The 23,878-nt window shown below is 34.0% G+C and overlaps 1 protein-coding gene across 1 annotated transcript in view; it reads right to left on the bottom strand.

The window, feature by feature from the left end:
• The window catches only part of LOC148956699 (zinc finger protein castor homolog 1-like), a 207,362-nt gene extending 185,368 nt beyond the window's left edge, over positions 1–21,994 (bottom strand). The window contains exon 1 of the mRNA XM_089086777.1: positions 21,902–21,994. The gene's annotated coding sequence lies outside the window, so the exon portion shown is untranslated. The remainder of the gene's footprint in view (positions 1–21,901) is intronic.
• Positions 21,995–23,878: the final 1,884 nt, after the last annotated feature.

Raw genomic sequence — 23,878 nt, 5'->3', positions numbered from 1 at the left:
AAAAAAAATTTGTCCGACATATCCGACAAATGATGTTGATAAAGCTTTTATTGAGTCTGATACTTAGATTTTGTCAATTTTATCCGATGTATCTGACAGAGGATGTTGATAAAAAAAATTATTCAGCCTAACACTTAGATTTTGTCAATAATATTCGATGTATCTGACAAAAGATGTTGAGAAAAAAATTTTTCACTCTGACACTTAGATTTTGTCAATTTTATCAGACATGTCAATTTTAACTGACATATCCGACAAATGATGTTGATAATGCATTTATTCACTCTGATACTTAGATTTTGTCACTTTTATCCAGTATATTCGACAAAGGATGCTGATAAAGCATTTATTCACTCTGATAATTATATTTTGTCAATTATATTCGATGTATCTGACAATAGATGTTGGTTTAAAAAAATTTATTCACTCTGACGCTTAGAGTTTTTCAATTTTATTCCATATATTCGAGAAGGCGTTGTTGATATAGAATTTAACCACTCTAATGCTTAGATTTTGTCAATTTTATCCGAGATATCCGATAAACGATGTTGTTAAAGCATTTATTCATTCTGAAATTTAGATTTTGTCAGTTTTATTTGATGTCTATGACAAAGGTTTTTTATACAAAAAATTTTTCACTCTTATACCTAGATCCTGTCAATTTTATCCGATGTATCTGACAAAAGATTTTGAGAAAAAAAATTTATTCACTCTAACACTTTGATTTTGTCAACTTCTTCCTATGTATCCGAGAAATGGATGTTGATATAGAATTTAATCACTCCTTTACTAAGATTTTGTGAAATCCCTTTATTGTCTGTCTAGGAAGTGAAATTAATCTATAATGAATGTTAATAACGAATTTTTTCAATTTTTTTTTTTCAAAATTTCCTGAATTAAATTTCTGTATTGTGTATCCAAGAGGTGAATTCAAGAAAGAGTTTGTTAGTTACATAATTACTTACTTACTTACTTACATTTTTTTTCATAATGAAATATCCAACAACGGATGTTGATAAAGAATGTATTCATTCTGATAGTATTTTCGTGTTTTTGTAAGCCATTCGTACTATACCTTAAAAGCATTCATATATTTCCTTGATAAAAAAAATTTGTCCGACATATCCGACAAATGATGTTGATAAAGCATTTATTCAGTCTGATACTTAAATTTTGTCAATTTTATCCGATGTATCTGACAGAGTATGTTGATGAAACAAAAGAATTATTCGCTCTAACACTTAGATTTTGTCAATTATATTCGATGTATTTGACAAAAGATGTTGATAAAAAAATTATTCACTCTGACACTTAGATTTTGTCAGCTTTTTCCTATGTATCCGAGAAATGGATGTTGATATAGAATTTAATCACTCCTATACTTAGATTTTGTGAAATTACTGTATTGTCTGTCTAGGAATCGACATCAGTCGATAATGAATGTTAATAAAGAATTTGTTCAATTTTTTTTTCATAATTTCCTGAATTAAATTTCTGTATTGTGTATCCAAGAGGTGAATTCAAGAAAGAGTTTGTTACTTACTTACTTAATTACTTACTTACGTAACGGATGTTGATAAAGAATTTAATCATTCTGATAGTATTTTCGTGTTTTTTCCAAGCCATTCGTAATATACCTTAAACGCATTCACATATTTCCTTGATAAAAAATATTTTGTCCGACATATCCGACAAATGATGTTGATAAAGCATTTATTCAGTCTGATACTTAGATTTTTTCAATTTTATCCGATATATCTGACAAAAGATGTTGAAAAAAAATTATTCACTCTGACACTAAGATTTTGTAAATTTTATCCGACATGTGAATTTTAACTGACATATCCGACAAATGATGTTGATAATGCATTTATTCACTCTGGTACTTAGATTTTTTCACTTTTATTTGATATATTCGACAAATGATGCTGATAAACCATTTATTCACTCTGATACTTAGATTTTGTCAATTATATTCGATGTATCTGACAATAGATGTTGATATAAAAAAAAATTATTCACTCTGACGCTTAGATTTTTTTTCAATTTTATCCCATGTATTCGAGAAAGGGTTTTTGATATAGAATTTAATCAAACCGATACTTAGATTTGTCAATTTTATCCCATGGATTCGAGAAAGGGTTGTTGATATAGAATTTAATCAATCTGATACTTAGATTTTGTCAATTTTATCCAATATACCCGACAAATGATGTTGATAATGCATTTAGAGGATGTTGATAAAGCATTTATTCACTCTGATACTTAGATTTTATAAATTTTATCCCATATATTCGAGAAAGGGATGTTGATATAGAGTTTAATCACTCTGATACTTAGATTTTATCCGAGATATTCAACAAAGGATGCTGATAAAGCATTTAATCACTCTGATACTTAGATTTTGTCAATTTTATCCGTCATATCTGACAAATGATGTTGATAAAGCACTTATTCAATCTGATACTTAGATTTTGTCAATTTTATCCAGCATATCCGTCAAAGGATGCACATTTTGAATCCGTTCCATAAAATAGTTTAGCATTTTCTCTATTAATATTGTAGTTATTGTCTTCTCTTACTTCGTAATCAGTAGAATAATCATTATACTATTTTGAGTCATACACAATTTTTACTGGTGTGTCATCGAAAGACTCAATATGTTTTTCTTCTTTGGTATTATTTGGTTCATTGACTGTTTGATCAATGGCAGTAACGTTTGCTGGTACTTTGTTTTTCATCGATTCATCTTTATATTCCATAGTGATATTTTCTACCAATGCCCTTTTTATTTTTCTGGCAATTTCACTGTCTATTATCACATTATTTTTACACATGCAACAGTTTCGGCCTGTAGACAAGATATGGTTTATGATATTAGTAGAAGAGTAGGCCTTTCTGTTTTTGATCTTCCGTTGAATGCTAATACCCGAAAGTTGATGATAGGATGTATCAGCAGGTAATGTGTTACCTGCAACAATAGGAAGGAGTTGTCATCTAACATCAATAATTATTTTTATGTTGGCATTCTCTTTGAGTGAAATCATCTCTGGAGATCTCAATCTTGAACATCCACCAACATAAGAGTTGAATTTTTTCGGTACTCCAAAGAAATTTAATTCCTCGCTGTCATGACAATGCATGCATACATTTTCAATAGTGCTACCACTTGTACTTGTTTCATAGTTTAAATACTTCTCCTTGTCGGCATTCAATGCTACAATAACATTGTCATGTGAACACACTTTATTAAAATGCTCCATCTTCACTATTTTTTTTAAGATATGACTTATGTATTTATCTTTCCATCGCGTAGAAAAACAATGATTTAATACATGCAATAAACTAGGTAGTGTCGATAACCCGCCATAAAGCACCAGTGGGAAAGCTGCATCGTGTCTCTGAGCAAGCATAGAGTACAACTGTTAGAGCCGTAAGCATATTTTATGTCATTTTAAGATGCTTAAAAAAAAAGTTGTATGATTTTTAACTCCAAAAATTTTCTAGCCCAATAAAAAAAAGTGCTGCTACAAATATTGCTTTTCTGATTGTAAAGGTCATGCATAACAAAAGACTACCATTCTTACATTGACTTAAGAAAATACTAAATTTGATTTTTTTTTTTGTTTAAGTGTGTCATCTCATTCAAAGACATGTAAAAAAAAAATTGAAAAAATATATCACGTTAAACAAATATTTTAAAATAAAAAAAAAAAAAAAAAAAAAAACGGGGGGAGGGGGCCAAAAAGTTGGGGGGGGGGGGGCCGCCCTTCGAGTTTGGGGATAGGGGACCTTTGGGGGGTTGATGTCTCTGCTGGTTAGGGGCGTTGGTGCTTATGATCCTTGATGGTTCGTACTCACATACATCTTACTACTTGATTTGCAAGTATTTCTAAGGTTTGTTCTGTATTTCATTATTAAAATTCTTTTCTTGCCATCTACATCTCTCTTAGTATCAACTTTTTAGTATAATATAACGTTAGATCCTATTTAAAATTGACAACACTGTTCAAACACCACTTGTGTATTACACAGAACACATCGGAGAGGTAAAGCTAGGTCAACTCACAATGTCATTCTATCATCATTAACCATTTTCATAGATTGATGTGGTCTCAAATTTATAACAAATTGTCTGAGTTAACAAGCCCTTCGGGGTTACCTTAACTGCTAATCAGTTTAACCCTTTTTTTTCTCCACCTTCATACGATCCAATTCACAAATGTTATCTAGCTCTGTTTTTTTCCCTATTATTCAAATAAGATTTTTCGTGCAGTCCGATTGGCAAATCCCTTATCCCTTTTTGCAAATGCCAATCAAACAATTCTGATTGTAATATTCTTGTGAAATTCCTTGTGTACTTTCAATCAATAGCAAAAAACCAGTCTGGTTGTGTTATACAATCACAATTATAGTTTCAAAACGTGTTTGACCACTTTATAGGTAAAGGATTAATCACTTTTTGCAATGTGCACGTGAAACTGTAGTGTATATTCTTGTGAGAGGATACTCACTCTCTTTGAAAAGGTGTAGAGCATCAAGCAAATAGTATGGGAATTCCTATACGTCTGTTAGAAGTATAAGGCCATGTGAGGGAGTACTCACTCTCTTTGAAAAGGTGTATAGATTCCATTGAAATGTTTTCCTATAGCTTCAAGCAAATGACATGGTAATTCCTATACGTCTGTTAGAATAGCATGGTAATTCCTATACGCATGTTAGAAATGGTACCTACTACTCTACTATTGTCCCGTGAAATTCTTCAGCGGGGAAGAAATTGTCTGGGTGGATTTTTTCGTGGGGGATTTTTTCGGGAGGAATTTTCTGTGGGGGAATTTTCTGCAGGATAAACTTTCCTTGAGGGGGGGGGGTCAGGTGGAATTTTAAACAGAGGGGAGAGATTTCCAGCATTTTTTATTTAATTATCAGATATTAAATAAAAAAACTAGTTTTTTTTCAGATGAAAGTAAGAAGAATTTTCCAGGGAAAATTTTCTGTAGGAAATTTCCTGGGGGGAGTTTTCAGGCAGGAAAGAATTATCCCAGGGGAAATTTCAAAAGGAAAATTTTTCTACTATAGAATTTTCCAAGGGGAGAATTTTTCATCATCAGGGGATTTTTTGGGAGAAATTTTCAACGGAGGTGGAAGGCAGATTTTCCGACAAGATTTTGAAAACGATCATAAATTCAATTAAAAAAATTATTTTTTCAACCGTAAGTAAGGAGAAATATTAAACATTAAAACGAAATGAAATTATTCTGTGAATTGAGGAGGAAGGGGGCTCATATACGGAATAATTTATGTTACTTTTTTATTATTATTGTTGCTTCTTACTTTCAATTGAAAAAAAAACTTGTTTTTTATTATTTAATGACGGAAGAAAATCTCCATTATATGTCTAACTAAATAATCCCCATTTCGATTTTTATGTGTCATTAAAAACTTGTCACAATCTCGATGAACTTGGTAAAGCTCTCACGCAGACAGAATATTTTTTTTTTCTTTTTTTTATCAGATCTGACTGCCTACAGATAGAGTTTCCTTAAAAATACAAATAAGAGAAATCTTAAATACAAAAAATTTAAAGGCGCGGTCATTTGCATGTGTAACTAGAAATGGTTTCGATAAACGCAACATAGACGAAGGAATCCAAGTTTAAAGCTCATTATTATTCATGTCTAGTACAATGCATAGGTGTGTCTCACACTTTGCATAGCTTTTGTGCTGTATCTGAAAAACAAAATAATGGAGAAATAATATACATTAGTTGGAGGAGAAGCATGCATCGTTACTCTTTTACGCCAAAAATACCTTTTCTGTCATGTCTCATTTGTGCTCTAAGCATTTTCAGTACAGTTCTTTTATTTGGTGCAGGCGTAACTCAGCCAATACATTTTTATTCTTTTTTTCAACTGAAGTATACCCTCATAAATCTGGAGATTTAAGTTCACCACTAAGCTCATGCACAAATTTTTTTGCTTATTTTTGGGGGGTTGATATTTGTAACATTAACAACAGGGTAATTTCAGTTTTGAGGAGAGCTCGGTTTAATGTGCTCTGATTGAAACTATCCTATGTCCAAAACCGTTACTTTTCAAGAGAGCTTTTGAAGTTTTTAAGATTGTTTTTCTAGTACCGTACTTCAAAAAGAGGTTTAAGGGGAACGATCGAACTATAGAGTTTCTTTTGTTATAGTTGGCTATGTAACTATGGAACTATCCCTAGTCCAAATAATGACTCAAACCCTGAAAAGTTTCAGGGTGTGACAAAGGCTTCTTTGCAACATGGGATAAGAAAGAAAAAGGCGATTTGGGAGACATCTGACGACGTGGTGCCAATTCTGACTGCAAATTCAGATTCAGCGCCATACGACCATTACGCCATTTTTGGGCGTAGGATAGTTTCAATCGGATAGTATTTGAAAGTAGAATAGTTTCATTCCAGTGCAGCGATAGACTGCCCTGCTGATCTTCCCTATGAGAACATCTTAGGAAACGGATTTGGTAATGTGAAAGTGTTACAAAGGACTTTCAGGCGTAATAGCGACAACAAAGGTTGAAGCATTTATTCGAAAAAAAAAGGCAACTCGAAATTGTCTAGTCGGAATATTTGAGGGATGGGAAATACTTTAATTTGTTTAAAGGATCAGCAGTTAGCAGCATAGCATATTTTAGCTGATAAAATGCAAGATAGCTTATAATCTTCAACTTCCTTTTAGCACACGGAATATGATTAGTTTAAAACAGCAATCAAAAAGAGAGAAAAAATAACTTGAGATTCTCTCTTAATCTGGCAAAATTGTCTGTTTCCGACATGTCAAAAATGGGATTTTGAAATGCAGGAAAGGGCGGAAAATAATTCTTGACATTGTTACATCTTACAAAAAAAGAGAAACCAAGGGTTAGATACTCCTTATCCGAAAAAAATTGTATAAAAGCTGAAAAGGCACTAATACTGCGTAATTCAATAAGGTATAACAGATCAATGAGCTTTTGGGGAAATAGTAAAAGGTAATATTGTATGCGTATTTCATGATATATAAATCTTATCTTATGACCTGTTTCATGGATATATATCTGATTTAGTGCCTTTGACCTTGGTTTTCATCTCTTCCTCCTGTCCTTCTGAAATTATATACATTATTAAGACATACAGCTTATTAATTTATTTCTTCTTTTGCTACAAAAGAATCATATAGAAGCAGCGAAACGACGATCAAATACATAACTTGGTGGCTTATTTTGATCAGATACCAAGCCAATACTCAAATTTGATATAGGGGGAGGAGGTAGTCAAGTCGATTCAGAGGCGACGGCTCAACAATAGGAAAGGTTTGAAAGCCATTACCCAGCCGTGAAGTGTGCAATTCTACTTAACTTCTTATATTTTGGAGGGAGGGATTAAAATTCTACAAAGATGTCCTCCGGTGCTGCCTTGCAGAACATAATAAAAAAGATGGGGATTATCTGGTGGGGGTTAATGTGATTGGATGCCTACATCCCTGTGTTGTCACGTGTTAGGGGTTTCACTTCTAAGTCTGTCATTTATTCCACACCCCCCTCGGTACTCCTAATTAAAAAAAAAACTATTTAATTCATAACTCTTTGGTAAAAATCAAACATGGCAAATGAAAGCCACTAGTTATGTTTCGGGAGTATTGTTTTTGGTACTTACGTGTTATCCCAACCACAATCAAGAAGTTTGATCTCTTTAAAACCGGTTTTTCTCTTTGCACTCTCAGATAATCAGCTTAGTCAGAGTGAGATAAACTACTAGGCAGGTATATTTTGATTAAATATTTAATATATAGAGTTAGTTAGTTTAGGTATTTAATATAGGCCATGCAAAACACATTATATTAAATACCAAACCGGTATTTATTTGTTATAGCGCCTATATTAAGTTTTTCATCAAAGTAAAACCTGTTTCTCTGTCTAGTCTTAATGAAATGTCACAAAATATGATGAAAATATAATACTTTAGAAACGAATTTGGGCTATAGGCCTATATTTGCACACTAGGGATGGTGAGGGTAAATTATAGCGGGTTTGCATGCAAAATGTGTTAGACACAATTATTCTGCATATTATGAAGTAAGAATTGCTTTCTAACTTCATACTGTCCAAATACTTTACCCCCCCTCTAGTGTGCATATATATAGCCCAAATTATATATTTCCCATCTATTCTCTTACTTCTCCTTGTCTTGTCTTACGCTAAGCTGAAAGAAACCAACGAAGAAACCGATTTTACAGTGAATCAATCGATGAAGAATATGAAAAACTTAACATAAGCGCTATAACAGATAAGTCCCACCAAACCTAAGCTAACCCCTAACCACCTCTATATATTAAATATTTAATAAAATCTACGTGCATCGAAGTTTTCTCACTCAAAATAAGCAAATCATAACCGATCCAGGTAGGGAAAACGGTTTCTGTCAAATTTTACGAAGCGAAATTCTTGAGTGCGTTCCGTTTAACAGACAAGTACCCTAAAGTATTATATTTTCATTATACTTAGGTACATTTCTTTCTTCTTTTTCCTTATGCTCCTATTTTTGATTCATTGCTAGAAAGTGGTAATGATTTCAACTCTGCTGTTATTACGAAAAGTGTGAAAGTCCCGCCAATAAATATCATTATATTTTTGAAAGCTGCATATAATTTTTACTCGAGGTAAAAAAAAATGACTTCTCTTTGTTTTTCATCTAGAGCCAGCAGTGACCTGAAGTTAAACTTCCACCTTGTCCTGTTTCCTGTTCGGCCACACTTCACAGCGGATATTTAAAAGAATGCTTTTCTTTGAGTTCTCTGGACTTACTGGACTTTTAAAACCTAACACATCTCCCTTGGCCTGGCGAAATTACTTGTCTGGAATTCGAATTCTTAATGAAAATTCCCATCATAATTATTTTTACCAGAAATCTGATGAATTATGATAGATGCTTAAAAGTTGCTTAGATACTGCACTCCAAACACTTTTTTTTCGGAAATATTTTTCTTACCGACATTTTTCCTGTCTGAATCTACCTTCCTTTCCAGAATTTATATCTTTTAAATCTTCTTAATGTCACTCCTAGCATAGTTGCATTTAGTAAATCAAACAGATCTTCAAACTTTCCGCCTTTTCAAAATCAAAACACAATCCAAGAGACACAACTTCTGGATTTAACTTATTTTTTTAGACATTTCAAAAAAACGAACACCTGCTAATATTTACTAAAGGAAGCCTTTTCTACTCAAGATAATAATTTAGGGAAACAATGTTTAATGCATTTAATCTCGTGTTGATTTTTATTCAACTCAAGCTTTTCACTCGTTTCCTTGTTTCGCTCGTAAACTTTTAAGGGGCTAGAAACTCAACGTCTGGACTGTACATTAATGTGGCAACAAATTTGTTTTCACGCAGCACCAAGGCCGTACCCAGGATTTTTTTTCGGAGGGGGTTTTACACGAACATTTTTTCAGGGGAGGGGGTTTACATGAAAAAACCTCAAAAAAGCATACACAATTTGTTTGTATCCATTTTTTTTTGCGTTTTCACGACTAAAAAAACATTTCGGGAGGGGTTCAAACCCCCCTAACCCTGTTCGAGGTACGGCCTTGCGCAGCACTAACGGAATTATATTCACTCTTTCAATAGGGCAAGGGAGTGAAATGTATAAACAAAAAAAAATGTGTTCAATAAAATAAAAACACTAAGAAGACGTTTTTTTTAAAGAACGACAGGTCCTTAAATGTCTAGAAAACTAGGATTGACGTGTAGTTTTATGTTTAATGTGCATAATTTTAGATAGCACAAAATATAAGAGTGTTCTGTATACAGCAGTGGCGTAATTTTGTTAAAACCCCGAGAGGGGATCAAAGTTGGAGTCAATTTTCCCAAATCAAGAGAAAATGACAGTAAAAACTGAAAAGTGAGTCATATAGTACCATAAAGGCAAAGATATAATAAAGAAAACTGACCCGTTTCTGTGGATAGTTGAATTATGAACGCTTGTCTCAGTTTTGCAAACATTTTTGAATAAACTAAATTTCAACTTGAGGAGGGGGGAACTTGGATCATGGAGGGGGCAGTTCCCCTTCCCTATAGGAAATTACGCCCCTAGACGACAGTTACTAAAATACAAACTAAGCGAATACTTTAGCTACATGACTAAAAACCGTCTTAATCAAAATAATCCTCCTCAACGCCTCGCTCTTTACGCTAAAGTTTGACTCTGTCTTACAACTTTATTTTTTAAAACAATAAACAATTTTTTTTATTGTTTTTATTTAAAGAATGCTGGAAAATTTGGCGCCACCTTCCTTCATAGCAATGTCCTTCCCCCATGAAACTTCCTTCATGGAAAGATCCTCCCACATAACCCCCAACCCATGCCCCTCCTCCCACTACCAGAAAAAATCCCCCTTGAAAACGTCTGTATATTTCCCAATAATCCATACTATATGTTAACACTGGGTAAGTTCACAAATTTAAGCACTCCTCCCGGGGTCTTTGAGGTAGTGGGTCATCCTAAAGTATATAGTTAGCATATTTTAAATCATGCTGAACAAATGGATATCTCAAAATTTTGATCGCGTGACTTTGGGAAAAAAATGGGCGTTGGAGGGGGCCTAGTTGCCCTCCATTTTTTTGGTCACTTAAAAAGGGCACTAGAACTTTTAATTTCCGTTCCAATGAGCCCACCCACGATATTCTAGGACCACTGGGTCAATACGATCACCCCTGGGGAAAAAACAAACAAACAAATAAACACGCATCCGTGATCTTTCTTCTGGCAAAAACTGCAAAATTCCACGTTTTTGTAGATAGGATCTTGAAACCTCTACAGTAGGGTTCTCTGATACGCTGAATATGATGGTGTGAATTTCCTTAAGGTTATATAACTTTTAGGGGGTCTTTCCCCTTTTTTTGAAAATCAGCCAAATTTTCTCAGGCGCGTAACTTTTGATGGGTAGGACTAACCTCGATGAAATTTATATATTTGAAATCAGCATTAAAATTTGATTCTTTTGATGTATCTTTTGGTATCAAAATCCCGTTTTCTAGAGTTTCGGTTGCTATTGAGCCGGGTCGCTCCTTATTTACAGTTCGTTACCACGAACTGTTTGATAATTGCTCTTTTAGTACCTACCACTGTACTTATGTTGAAAAAAAGTACACTCTTCCACAGGTACATATCTGGTAAGACAAAAAAAAAGTTATGCCTGTCCGCGGCATCATAGACACACGTTTTGGTACTTATGCATTACATGGTCACTTTTATATATTGTGGAAGGAAACCAGTCACGAAAAACCCGCAAGACGAGTTAACTGCAAGAGACCGCTATAGGGAAATGCAATGCAAAGAGTGGTTTTCATTGCGTTTACGATATTTAAACTGTTGATTTTTGGGGTTTAGGGGGGGGGGGGGAAAGGTACCAAGATTAGGATATGTTTATAATCTATGGTAAAATTTTCCCTCAACCCCTCTAATGTGCAAATATATAGCCAAAATTTGTTTATAGACTTTTATGTATTCATACTATTTTATTTCATTAGCATTAAACAAACTTGACTTCTTTAGCAGTATATAGAAGTGATCATCTAATGCATAAGTAGGCTACCCACGTTTTTTTTTCAAAAACCGTCTGGGGATATGTTTTTTCCAATTTAGACTTTTACCTAGATACCTAAACTGCATACCTTCTATTTGATGTATTTGCAGTTTTTTCGTCAGAGAGTAAGCAATAGATATAGCCTATAACATATACACAGCATACGTACTCACACACACATATACTTGTTTGTTTTTTTTTTCAACTGAAAATTTTTATTTTCACTTTTTTCATCCGGCAAAACTTTTTACATATTTAAACCGATAAGTTATTCTATTCTATGGATAAACAAACTAAATAGTAATGTGGATTTTAAAATATCTAGCATACACTCATTTTTATCAAAATCTACTGGAACTATTCAATGTATTTGTGACGTCATTCATAAAAAAATTGTTTTTCTAAAATTTGAGGTCCTAAACGAATTTTCTCAAAGTCCTGACCTACCTAAATTGTTTTCCCACCGGAAAATGGTAGTGTGCCAATCTTTAGAAAAAATTATAGTGCTTTTTTCGAGAAAAATTTACAGATAAATAAACAAATGTACATATATACAATTACTGTCCGTTTAATACGATAAGATATTTGTACATCTGGTAGCATCCACATCAAACTATCATTTGTCATTTTTGACCCTTCTTTCTTTTTTAAAATTCATCTTAAAACTTAGCACATTTTGTGTTACCGCTAATACTTATGGAAATCAGAACTGGAAATTGAGACCCCCCCCCTCAGAGTGAAGTCTGGATTTCGTTATATCTATGAATGAAAATAAAAAAAAAGCAAATCAGCATACAAATTTGAGATTTAATTTTCAGATTATTGTAGGGTAATTGAAAACTGATATTACTCCTCAGATTGGTGTAAAAGAACCCTTTTCTCGAAAAAACAATGTCTTGCACAATTTTTTTTATGTCGTTGACAATCCCAGCTGCGCAAGACACAGTAAATTTTTTTTTCTTGACAAACCTATATTCCACTTCAATTGGAATATGAATATTTTTTCATAATTATACCACCTTTGCTAAGCGATTCCACTTCCTTTGTTTAACACTCTAGATGTGACAAGATTCTGAAGTGTGTGGCCAAATAAACTTACTGGCAGACCACAATGATCAGTCTCAGTCACTCAACAAGTCCAACGAAAGGCCTTTTTCTCGCTTCCTTTTTGGTAGTTTTAAATTAAACTCAATGATGGACAATTTCAGTCGGAGTCATTTTGTATCTACTATATTTGCATCATATGATTATCCTATTGGCTAATTTTAAGATTGAGAAACTACTATCCTAATTTATGACACTTTTGAACAGGATTGTCTACAACAAGCATGAGTATTGACTAGAATGACATGCCATTAATATTGTTAAAACTGCTTAATTAAACACAATGCATAAATAGTTGTTCGTGAATTATTTATTTGGGCAAAACAAAATTCTAAAAAGATCTGAAATCTCCTTTGTTATTCTCAAACTCCTTTAGGTTGATCTAAGGATTCAAATACAAAGTCAGCCAATGTTTCACCAGTGGCGAATCCAGGAGAGAGGCGAGGGGGGCGCGTGCCCCCTAAAATTGTCTAAAGTAGTGTAATTTAATTAACGCAACTTTGCGTAAATTAAACTTGCTCGTAACGCAAGTTTGTTGGATCAACCTATTTTGCCCCCCCCCTAAATAATTCCTGGATCCGCCACTGTGTTTCACTAAATCAAGCTAAAAACATATTTTGAATATCTTGATTAAAATAAAACACCAACAACTAAGAAACCTGTTGCAGCAAAAGTAATCAAAGACAAGAATAAGGAGCTTGGCAACTCGTACCAGTGCCTCTATTTGTGCTGCTGCATACTGCCTTACCAGATTTAAGCTAAGTATATAAATTTTCATTGTTTTGATTCAGACAACCTTTTCGTCCTGTAGGATACATTTTATAGAATATTACTGCTACTGCTAGTAACAACCTACCGCATTACGAAACCTCTTGAAGCCAGGGCAACGTAAAGCCGTTCTAGTTTCTTTTAGTGCCTTCGAGCATCCCAAGATCGCTTCGTGGTTGTGGCATCCACCGCGCTATCAAGTGAGGAGGAATCCCCATTCGAAGCTGATTATTCTTAACTGTAAAGTGTATTGCAAAACCGAAATTTATGGGAATTAAAAAAAATAGCCTAAAATTGTGTCGGATTGAAACTAAAAGACCACCAATGGAATTACCACAGCAAAAGACACATTTTATGAGAATTAAAGTCCCCCATCTTGAGGAACAAGAAAAATTACTTTTTCGCATGGAAAGCAGTTATTTGCATGGAAAGCAGTTTGTTGTTTTTTTTATTATTATTTTTTTCAGTCCGATAAGGTCAATTGCTTATTATAGCAACTGATGACACGTAAATGACTTCACAGGTTAGAAGAATTACTACTTGAATTTGAAATTGCTTGGACTAGTCGTCGGTTTAGTTTTAGTCGAAGTTTTAAAACTGAATATAAGGAGCAACATTAAACTTAAAACGAACGTAAAGTATTTAATATGTGAGAGGGGGTTGTTTCAAAATCACGCGATTTTCCCCTGACTTCCTTAAACTGCACTTTCTTATGTGCCATCCTGACGGCTGACTCCTGGCACGTACGGAGGCCCCCCGCCCCCAAAATCTCACGATTTTTTTCCCAATAATTTTCTGATACTTCTCACAGAATAAGGGATTTGAAGGATTTGCCCCCAAGGCCGTATCCTGGGGAGGGGGGGGTTACCCGGTTTAACCCCCCCCCCCCGAAATTTTTGATCGAGTCGAAAATAAGTCGAAAATTAGTAAAACCTAGGTAAAAATCAGTAAAATTAATCGAAAACTGAGTCAAAAATTAGTAAACCCCCCCCCCGGAAAAAAATCCTGGATCCGCCCTTGTTGTGCCCCCCTCCCAAAAAAAAAACAAAATCCTGCGTAAGTGCCTGACTCTATCCTCTCCTTGAACAATTCCTAAGGAAATCCATACTTTTGACGTTTCACTGCCTCTGTTTTACTCTTTCTGTTTGTTACGTCAAGGCAATTTTGTAACGTTAGGTTTTATAAGTTTCTGGGACCTTTTTCGCGCTAGTACGTACCGTCTCACATGGCCGCAAATTAAAAAAGCTAATTTCCATAGTTACATCCGTAATTATTTGAACTTGAAAAATTACAAGCATCTAGATTCCATTAGCACTGACGATAAAATTTTGACGCTTTCTGCGGCACAAGTGTGTGTGACAGACGGTACAGATTCAACTATTTAAGGCTAATTTTTGCCGATGACAACATCTGTTTAGGTAGATCAACTTACTGCAGACATGCTGGTTTAAAGCAGAATTTCCAATAATTTTTACAAAGTTTTTACTTATTGACGAAAGTTCTACTATTATTGACCAACAAAACAGATCAACAACTTAAAAGAATGAAGACGATTATCGAATATTTCGATTCAGCTACATCTGAAATATAAGCATTTCAACAGGATATTCATAAAATGGCACTTCCAAAAATTTTGATTGGTGAAACTCTACTATTGCAACTTTGATTCTTAAACCGTTAAAACGAACGACTGTTACAATAACAAGGTGTTTTCATTTTTTCCAAAGACGCAATGTTTCAAGCTCTTGCTTGAAACAGAATGTTTTCAAAAATTAGATTTTTAAATTTAGCGCAGGCCACTAAGGTCAATAAGCTGTGGGTTAATTTTGACGATTTTTTTTCCAATTTTATTTGCTTTTCGAAAGTTGAGTGTCTAGATTGATCTAATACAATCGAAGATGATATGAATTATTTGAGACGATCAACTTATCCTTTTTCCACAGAAAAATAAAAATTTTGAACACAACGTAAAAACAGATGACGAGATTTTTTTTTCCTAAATTCCGTGATTTATTTAAAAACTTTATGTAACGTTGACCGTAATTGCACAAAAATACTGTAGGTAAAAAACGGGCAAAGTTAATAGCTTGCAGTCCTTCCCCTGGGGGCTGTTGAGAATCAAGTCATCCTCAAAGACACCGTTATTAGATCTTTTGATTATGTTGAACAAAATGACTATCGCCAAATTCTTTTGGAGGACTTTGGGGAAAAAAGGGGCGTGGGATGGGGGCTTACTGCCTTCCAATCTTTTTGGTCACTTGAAAATGTCTCATGAACTTTTGATTTCTGATCAAATGAGCCTTCTGCCAATCTCCTAGGATTACTGGTTTGATATGATCACCCCGGAAAAAAACAAACAAATAAACACGCATCCATCATCAAATAAACTGGCAAAAAATGCAAAATTTCACATTTTTGTATATAGGAGCTTGAAACCTCTATAGTAGGGCTCTCTGATATGTTGAATCTGATTATGTGATTTTCATTAAGATCAATTGAGTTTGGGGGATGTTTTTACCTTTTATAAAATTGGGCAAATTTTCTCAGGCTCGTAGCTTTTCATGAGTAACATTAAACTTGATAAATATTACATATTTTGAATAAGCATCAAAATTTGATTCTTCTGGTGCATATATTGTTATCAAGAGTCTATTTCTTAGAGTTTCGGTTAATATTGAGCTGCATCGCTCCTTACTTACAGTTCGTTGCCATGAACTGTTTGAAAACGGAGAAAAAAAATATTGTGCTTAGTTGTGAACACTAAAGAACTTAAAGAGGACATCGAGGGACCTAAAGAAGGTCAGGATCTGACCCATTATGCTGAAATATTTGAATTTTCACGCAAAGAAATTTGATACAGAAACTGAGTTCTTTTGGAGGGAGGGGGGATCATTATGTTCCTCTATTGTCAGGTGTACTTTCATGCCTACTAATTATGATAAATGAAGAAAATAATAAATGGAAAAGCTGAATTGCCTTAACATGCATTTTTGTGCTTTCAGTATTTTAGATAAGTATCAGGTATTGTTTTCCTTAATTAATTTCCTCGTTATAGCTCTATTAGTTTTCCTTTAATTGGGAAGAATTTTTAGTTTGCGAAATAAACTAGAGATATAGCCTATGATTAATTCCAAATCAATCACGTGTAACCAAATTTCTTATATGAAAGTTTTTATCTAATATTAAGAGCCAAAACCGATTGGAGAGCAGCCGAATGTTCTCTTAAAGAACCCAAATGTATCAAACATATACCCTCAGAACCAATTAAAACGGATGAAAATTCTAGACACTGTAGCAAGGGGGCAACATGATAAGGGGAGCGCCGGGGGCACGGGCCCAAAACCATGCAATATAAAAATATTTTTGTGTTAGAGGCACAAATGCATTTTTGTGTTAAAATAAAGGTGTGCATGTTAATATTTGTTGAAATTAGTGTCACGTAAGGGTTTTGAATATGTTTGATTGAGGGCCCGAAGTAAGGCTCTTAGGCCCATATTCATAGATCATGATTTACTTCGAATCAATTACAACAACGTTTCTTATTTGAGATTTTTTTTTCTTTAATATAATATGCTTCTATGCATTGACTTATAATCCCGGTTCCATGATTGAAACATTTTAATAAACGCTCGCTTCAATATTTTGTACCATGATGATGTAATTAGCTACCACAAATTGTTAATGCATCAAATATAAATAACCACAACCAGACCACAGTACTTGTGGTAATATAGTCCACAGTATTATTTGGTAATTTATTAAAATCACTTCCTGATTGTTTCAATGAATATTCACAAATTAATAGGGACGTTTATGACGTCAAATTAACGTACCTTAAGCTTAAGGTACCCGGTTTGACCCCCCCCCCCGGAATTTTTGGCCGAGTATAAAATAAGTCGAAAATTAGTAAAACCTAGGTAAAAATCAGTAAAATTAGTCGAAAACTGAGTCAAAAATTAGTAAATCCCCCCCCGAAAAAGTCAAAAATTAGTAAGCCCCCCCCACCGAAAAAAAAAATCCTGGATCCGCCCTTGCCCTTCCCCCATGAAAACTTCCTTTATGAAAAGATCCTCCCATATAACCCCCGACCCACCCCCACCCCCCACTACCAGAAAAAATTCCCCCTGAAAACGTCTGTATACTTCCAAATAACCAATACTATGTTAACATTGGGTAAAGTTCATAACTTTCAGCCCTCCCCCTGAGGACTTTGAGGGATTAAGTCATCCTAAAAGACATAGTTATAATATTTTCGACCATGCTGAACAAAATGACTAGCCTATCTCAAAATTTTGATCGGGTGACTTTGGGAAAAAAATGAGCGTGGAAGGGTGCCTAGTTGCCCTCAATTTTTTTCGGTCAGTTAAAAAGGGCACTAGAACTTTTAATTTCCATTCCAATGAGTCCTCCCACGATATTCTAGGACCACTGGGTCGATACGATCACCCCTGGGAAAAAGAAAAAAAAAAATTTCCGTAGTTCTCTAAATATCCAAATTCCCCATACACCAACAATAAGATCCGATTTTAATCCTCTTGTTGCGTGTCATTTGACATGGAACACCCTTCCCGATTCGGCTCGAGAATGCCACTCGTTTGGCACCTTCAAAAGACTAGTAAAAAAATATTTGTTTTCATGTGATTAATTTTCTTTACTTTTGTCTGCTGCCAATAGTTTTATTCATTTAATTTTTTTTTTTTTTTTTTTTATTATTTTTTTTATATATATAGATGTTGTGATTCAATGTAGTTTGATAAAGCTTATTTAGTGAACTCTCCTTTTTTTTTATATATGTTGTGATTCACTGTAGTTTGATAAAGCTTATTTAGTGAACTCTCTTTTTCTTTCTTTTTTTCTTTTTTTCTTTTTTTTCTTTTTTCGTTTTATTAAGCAAATGCTTTACATGTTAAAAGTTCAAATGATTATGTTTATATGTTTAAATATTAATGTTATGTTTATATTGTTTAAATTTTAAGCGTTTAAATGTTTAATGTTTATTTGATGTTTTCATAATCCCCCTCCTACAGGCCATGGAGCCTTTGTGGGGATTTGTAGATTGTTATGTAATTATTTTACTGATATATGGAAAATAAATCTATCTATCTATCTATCTATATACGGGATAATTTCTGTTCGTTTTAAGTTTTAACGTCGTTCCTTACTTTCAGTTAAAAAAAACTTGCTTTTTTTATTTAATTTTTGAACGTTTTTGAATTAATACAGGTTTTGATTTTGGCTCCCCGTACATGAAAAATTAAAAAAAAATGTGCATATTGATTTTACTTTTTTTGGTTAAATGGCTTTCTCGAAAGTTTTAATTTTGTTTACGATCGTTTTTATTATTAATAAATATACGTAACTTACGAATTAACTTACGTAACGAACTTATATATCCATATGTCTTCAAGACGTATATTAGAGGGCTCGCCCCCTAGTCAATACGTCGCTCTTAAATCTAAAGCTTGAATTTTGGTCCATTACTTTAAAAATTAGCCCTTAATCACAAGGGCCGTTATTGATAATAAATAGATATCATGAAAGTAATAAAAAGTATTTTGCTTAAAGAGCGAGGTATTGACTAAGGGGTGAACCCAATCATACACGTAATATTTTCTGTTCGTTTTAAGTTTTGATGTTACTCCTCATTTTCAGTTGGAAAACTTGTTTTTTTTATATATAATTTCTGATCTTTATTTAAATAATGCTGGGAAATCCGGCGCCCCCTTCATAGCAATGTCTCTTCTCCCATGAAAACTTCCTTCATGGTAAGATCCTCCCACATAACCCCCGACCCACTCCCCCCCACTACCAGAAAAAATCCCCTCTGAAAACGTCTGTATACTTCCCAATAACCAATACTATATGTTAACATTGGGTAAAGTTCATAACTTTCAGCCCTCCCCCCGGGGACTTCGGGGATTAAGTCATCCTAAAAGACATATTTATTATATTTTCGAACATGCTGAACAAAATGGCTATCTCAAAATTTTGATCGGGTGACTTTGGGAAAAAATAAGCGTGGGAGGGGGCCTAGTTGCCCTCCATTTTTTTTTGTCACTTAAAAAGGGCACTAGAACTTTTACCTTCCGTTCTAATGAGCCCTCCCATGATATTGTAGGACCACTGGGTCAATACGATCACCCCTGGGAAAAAAAAACAAAATAAACAAACAAACAAATAAACACGCATCCATGATCTTTCTTCTGGCAAAAAATGCAAAATTCCACATTTTTGTAGATAGGAGCTTGAAATCTCCGCAGTAGGGTTCTCTGATACGCTGAATATGATGGTGTGATTTTAATTAAGGTTCTATAATTTTTAGGGGGTCTTTTCCCCTTTTTTCGAAAATCAGCCAAATTTTCTCAGGTGCGTAACTTTTGATTGCTAGGACTAAACTTGATGAAACTTATATATTTGAAATCAGCATTAAAATCTGATTCTTTTGATGCATCTATTGGTATCAAAATTCCGTTTTCTACAGTTTGGATATCAAGTTTATAAGGCAATATCGAGGATAGTAACTTTATATTAATGAAATATTTTATCAATACAATTAATATTAATGCAATATCAAAACAAAATTTATTTTATAGATAACGGATTTTGCAACATTTGAAAAAACAGCGTTCCGGGCACCGCTTTTTTACGCATCGGATAAGTCATATTTTATATCCACTTGAACAAAACACAAAAATTCAAAATTCAATGTTGGAAAAAAATGCTTCAGGGTTGGAAAAAAAAAGGAGGAGCATGCACCCAAAAGTTTCCCCCTCCCAACTAGATTTTGAAAAAAAAACTCTTTTGCGAGATGTTTTCATTGAAAAATTGTTTCTTTTTCGTATTTCTATCGGCAAAATTGAAAATACGGCAAATTCACCCCCTACATTATGAAAAACAAATTGCGCCCCCTCCTGTAAATTGACACTACTGCGCCAAAATAGAATCTAAATCCCAACTTAGAGATAAGACGGCATTTTCACCAGCGAACCTTAGCCCTTATATTTTCAGAATAGTGTTTCTCGCGAATCTGGAAAATTTTCTGCAAGGTGTTATTGAAAACTTTCAGGAATGGGCCTGATAATTAAGGTAAGGCAGAGTATTTGTAAACTCCCATACTTACTCATTACCAACTTGTAAGGCTTCAAAAATAATATAAAAACATGTTTTTAGTGAAAAGTGGACTTTCCAGTCTTTCTTTCATAGCAAAACCTAGTTTTCAAATACAATCCATGAATTTGGAAAATAAATGGCGCAACTGCAAGTATTCATCTGCAAGTGGTCAAATCTTGAGTTTCACCACCCTCCCCTTCACCTTAGGAGGCCAATAAATACAAAAATGACAAATTAATATAATATGGGAAAATTATGGCACTTTTCTGGAAAAATAATATTTTCCCAAAACCTTACCCCCTCTTACCCTCAAAACAATTTTCAGGCTTATACGCCTGGATATTTTTAGGAAGCATATGCGTGTAACCCATGGACGCCCATATGAGGGGCGGTCAATATATACCAAATCATATTATTGAGTTAGGATTAAAGTGAATAGGCCTACACCATTCGATGCCTTTTTTATGCTGATTACGAATATAATAATCATTTCTATCGGAAATTAATTTCAGCCCCCCCCCTATATATGCCAATTCAGGGTTAGGTTAGGTTAGGTATAGCCTATATAGGGGGGGGGGGACTGAAATTCATTTCCGATAGAAATGCTTATTATATTCGTAATCAGCATAAAAAAAGGCATCGAATGGTGTATTCACTTTATTTGAAACTCAATAATATGATTTGGTATATATTAACCTGAGGGGCTCCCCCCAGTGTGAATGGTGCTACCTTATATTTTCATATTTTGTTTTGAGATTTCTATTATACATCATTGAAAGTACTGATTTGGGTAAATATCTACGAAATAATATTATTGACTTATTCATAAAGTGAATATACTACTTGTTGCCTTTTTTATGCTGATTACGTAGATAGTAAGAATGTATATCGGACACTACTGTCAGCCCCCCCCCTATATATGCCAATTCAGAGTATATATTTATACTTTAGGGGGGGGGGGGTGGGGGTAAAGTTTAAACTTACCTCTCATTTACATAAGAAACAAAATTTTCCCCTACCCCCCTAATGTAGAAATATATACCCTGAATTGGAATATATAGGGGGAGGGGCTGAAATTCATTTCCGATAGAAATGATTATTATATTTGCAATCAGCATAAAAAAAGGCATCGAGTGGTATATTCACTTTATGCGTAAGTCAATAATATGATTTGGTAGATATTTACCCCGATTTGACAAGGTAAGCCCCCCCCTAAAACTCAGCTTATGGGCACCCATGGTATAACCCCAACATCAAGGTGAGGTACAAATTGTATTCAATACTTATCAACATCATATAAATATGTCTTACACTTACAATTGTGTTGAAAAAAACATTTGTAGTTGTTGCTAGTTTTATAATTCCTTATTAGTTCTTTCTATCTTATATTCACACCATTTTCTGTTTTTGAACAGTGACTGTGTCATCAACTCAGAAACAGTGTAGAAACCTCCGTACCGCCGAAAAAAAAAAAACATGACGCGGCGCAGAAGATTCCCGGAATCGTCGAATCTGAAAATACGGCCCGCTATTAGGGGAGGAGCTATAACCCATTCTATGGAAATGGTTTGGTTGGCCAATCCCAAGTTTCTTCTTTTTTTTCTCGAAAATGTAGCATATGAGTTTCTATAGATAAGGGAAATATCGTTAAGATAGGGTAAAAAGGATGCGCTAGGTAATGTAGACGCAAGTTGATGTTCAGTTATCAAACGGCGAGAATTCCTCCGTAACAAATTGTGCTTAAGACACACAATATTGTTTTTTCATCAAGGGACAAAAGTCCATTCAAGGGGGGAGGGGAAGAGTCTAAAGCCATTCTCCCCATGAAAACCAGCAAGTATATAATTTGTTAATATTTGGAAAACACGACGCTTTTTTTGCAAGGAATTTGTTTCAATTAGCTCGCCCTATTAAATGTTTCCCAGTTTGTTTCCTTTCCTAGAAATTTGATATGGAAGTAATTTTACAAAGTGAAGAATGATTTTGCACTTATTTGTCTTAGATAAAAAAAAGGCCTCCCCTATCTATCTCCTTTTCTTTTCCTTCTCCAGTTAGCTCATGACGCCCAGGGAGACTACTTAAACTGGTTAATTGTTTGGTTTATGTACAGATGAAGGATATGGGAGGAATCAACCGAAAAAAAAAAAAATTGAAAGCTCCCAACCTTTCCCGTTCAAAATGAAAGTTCGTAAAAAGCCGTTATATAGAAAATAAAACCAAGACAGATTTTTATTCATAGACAAGTGTCCAGAAAATGGAGAGGGAAATGGAAAAGTAGCCTATTGCGGATGCAACTTAATGTTTAGCTTAAAACTTAATGGTGTATTTCTAATCGAACAAATTTTGCTTGAGATATACAAATCCTTTTTATTTGAAATCGTCATTTCCCTTTTTATGAAGAGGTATAAGAGTGTAAAAAGTAAAAGGGGATTTGTTTTGCCAGTTTTTTCTTAATTCCGAGATATAAATAAAATATTATCAATATTTAATTGATCACCAAGTATTCCCGAAAAGCTTCCAATTGCAGCCTACCTCTCCTCACTCAATAAAAAATGCAGCCGAAAATTAATTAGATAGAATTTGCAAAGAGTCCAATATATGGGCTTGAATAACACACCTTTTTTGTTTTCACTGGAGCTTTGTTTGCACTGAGTTTTAAATTGAAATATCTCTCATGTTTCTATTTTTACGCATTGCTTAATGTCTTTTGTTTTCCGGAAGTATGACCCCCAGGTGCAATGCTAGTGCCCATGAGGCACACCCCTGTATAAAAAATAATATTGGATCGGAGGACTCATCTTGAAGACCCTGGAAATGATGACCCTATTATCAATTTTTGATATTTCAGACCCATCCTCCCCAATCAATATTTGGAAAGGTGTATCTTTTCTGGGGCGATTATTTTCATTACCAAACCATAGTTATACACAAATTAAACTTAAATGACGTAAACGGGGTTGAAAGAGGGAGTAGCAGCCTCCTTCATATTTAACAGTATACCTTGGATCAAACCGCTCGTAGGAACAAACAGTAAGTAAAGAGTAAATCTTGTTAATAGAAAATAACACTCTGAAATACGATATTTTGTCTACAATATATGAACCAACCAAACGTAATATAATAGATTATTCGCTCCGATTCAAAATAAGCGAAACATCTCAATGTTAATTTAATTAATGCGCTTAAGTAATGCGATGAAAAAAAAAAATACAAAACCAGTTAATATTCCGTTTATTTAGAACCGGAGCTAATAATTATTCGCGCCGTATAATGTATTATAGTAGATTTTGTTGG

The sequence above is a fragment of the Artemia sp. Qi Xiang Cuo genome, chromosome 1 (assembly GCF_049724085.1).
Source record: "Artemia sp. Qi Xiang Cuo chromosome 1, ASM4972408v1, whole genome shotgun sequence".
NCBI classification, from domain to species: domain Eukaryota; kingdom Metazoa; phylum Arthropoda; class Branchiopoda; order Anostraca; family Artemiidae; genus Artemia; species Artemia sp. Qi Xiang Cuo.
This window is presented reverse-complemented; position numbering and strand designations above follow the sequence as displayed.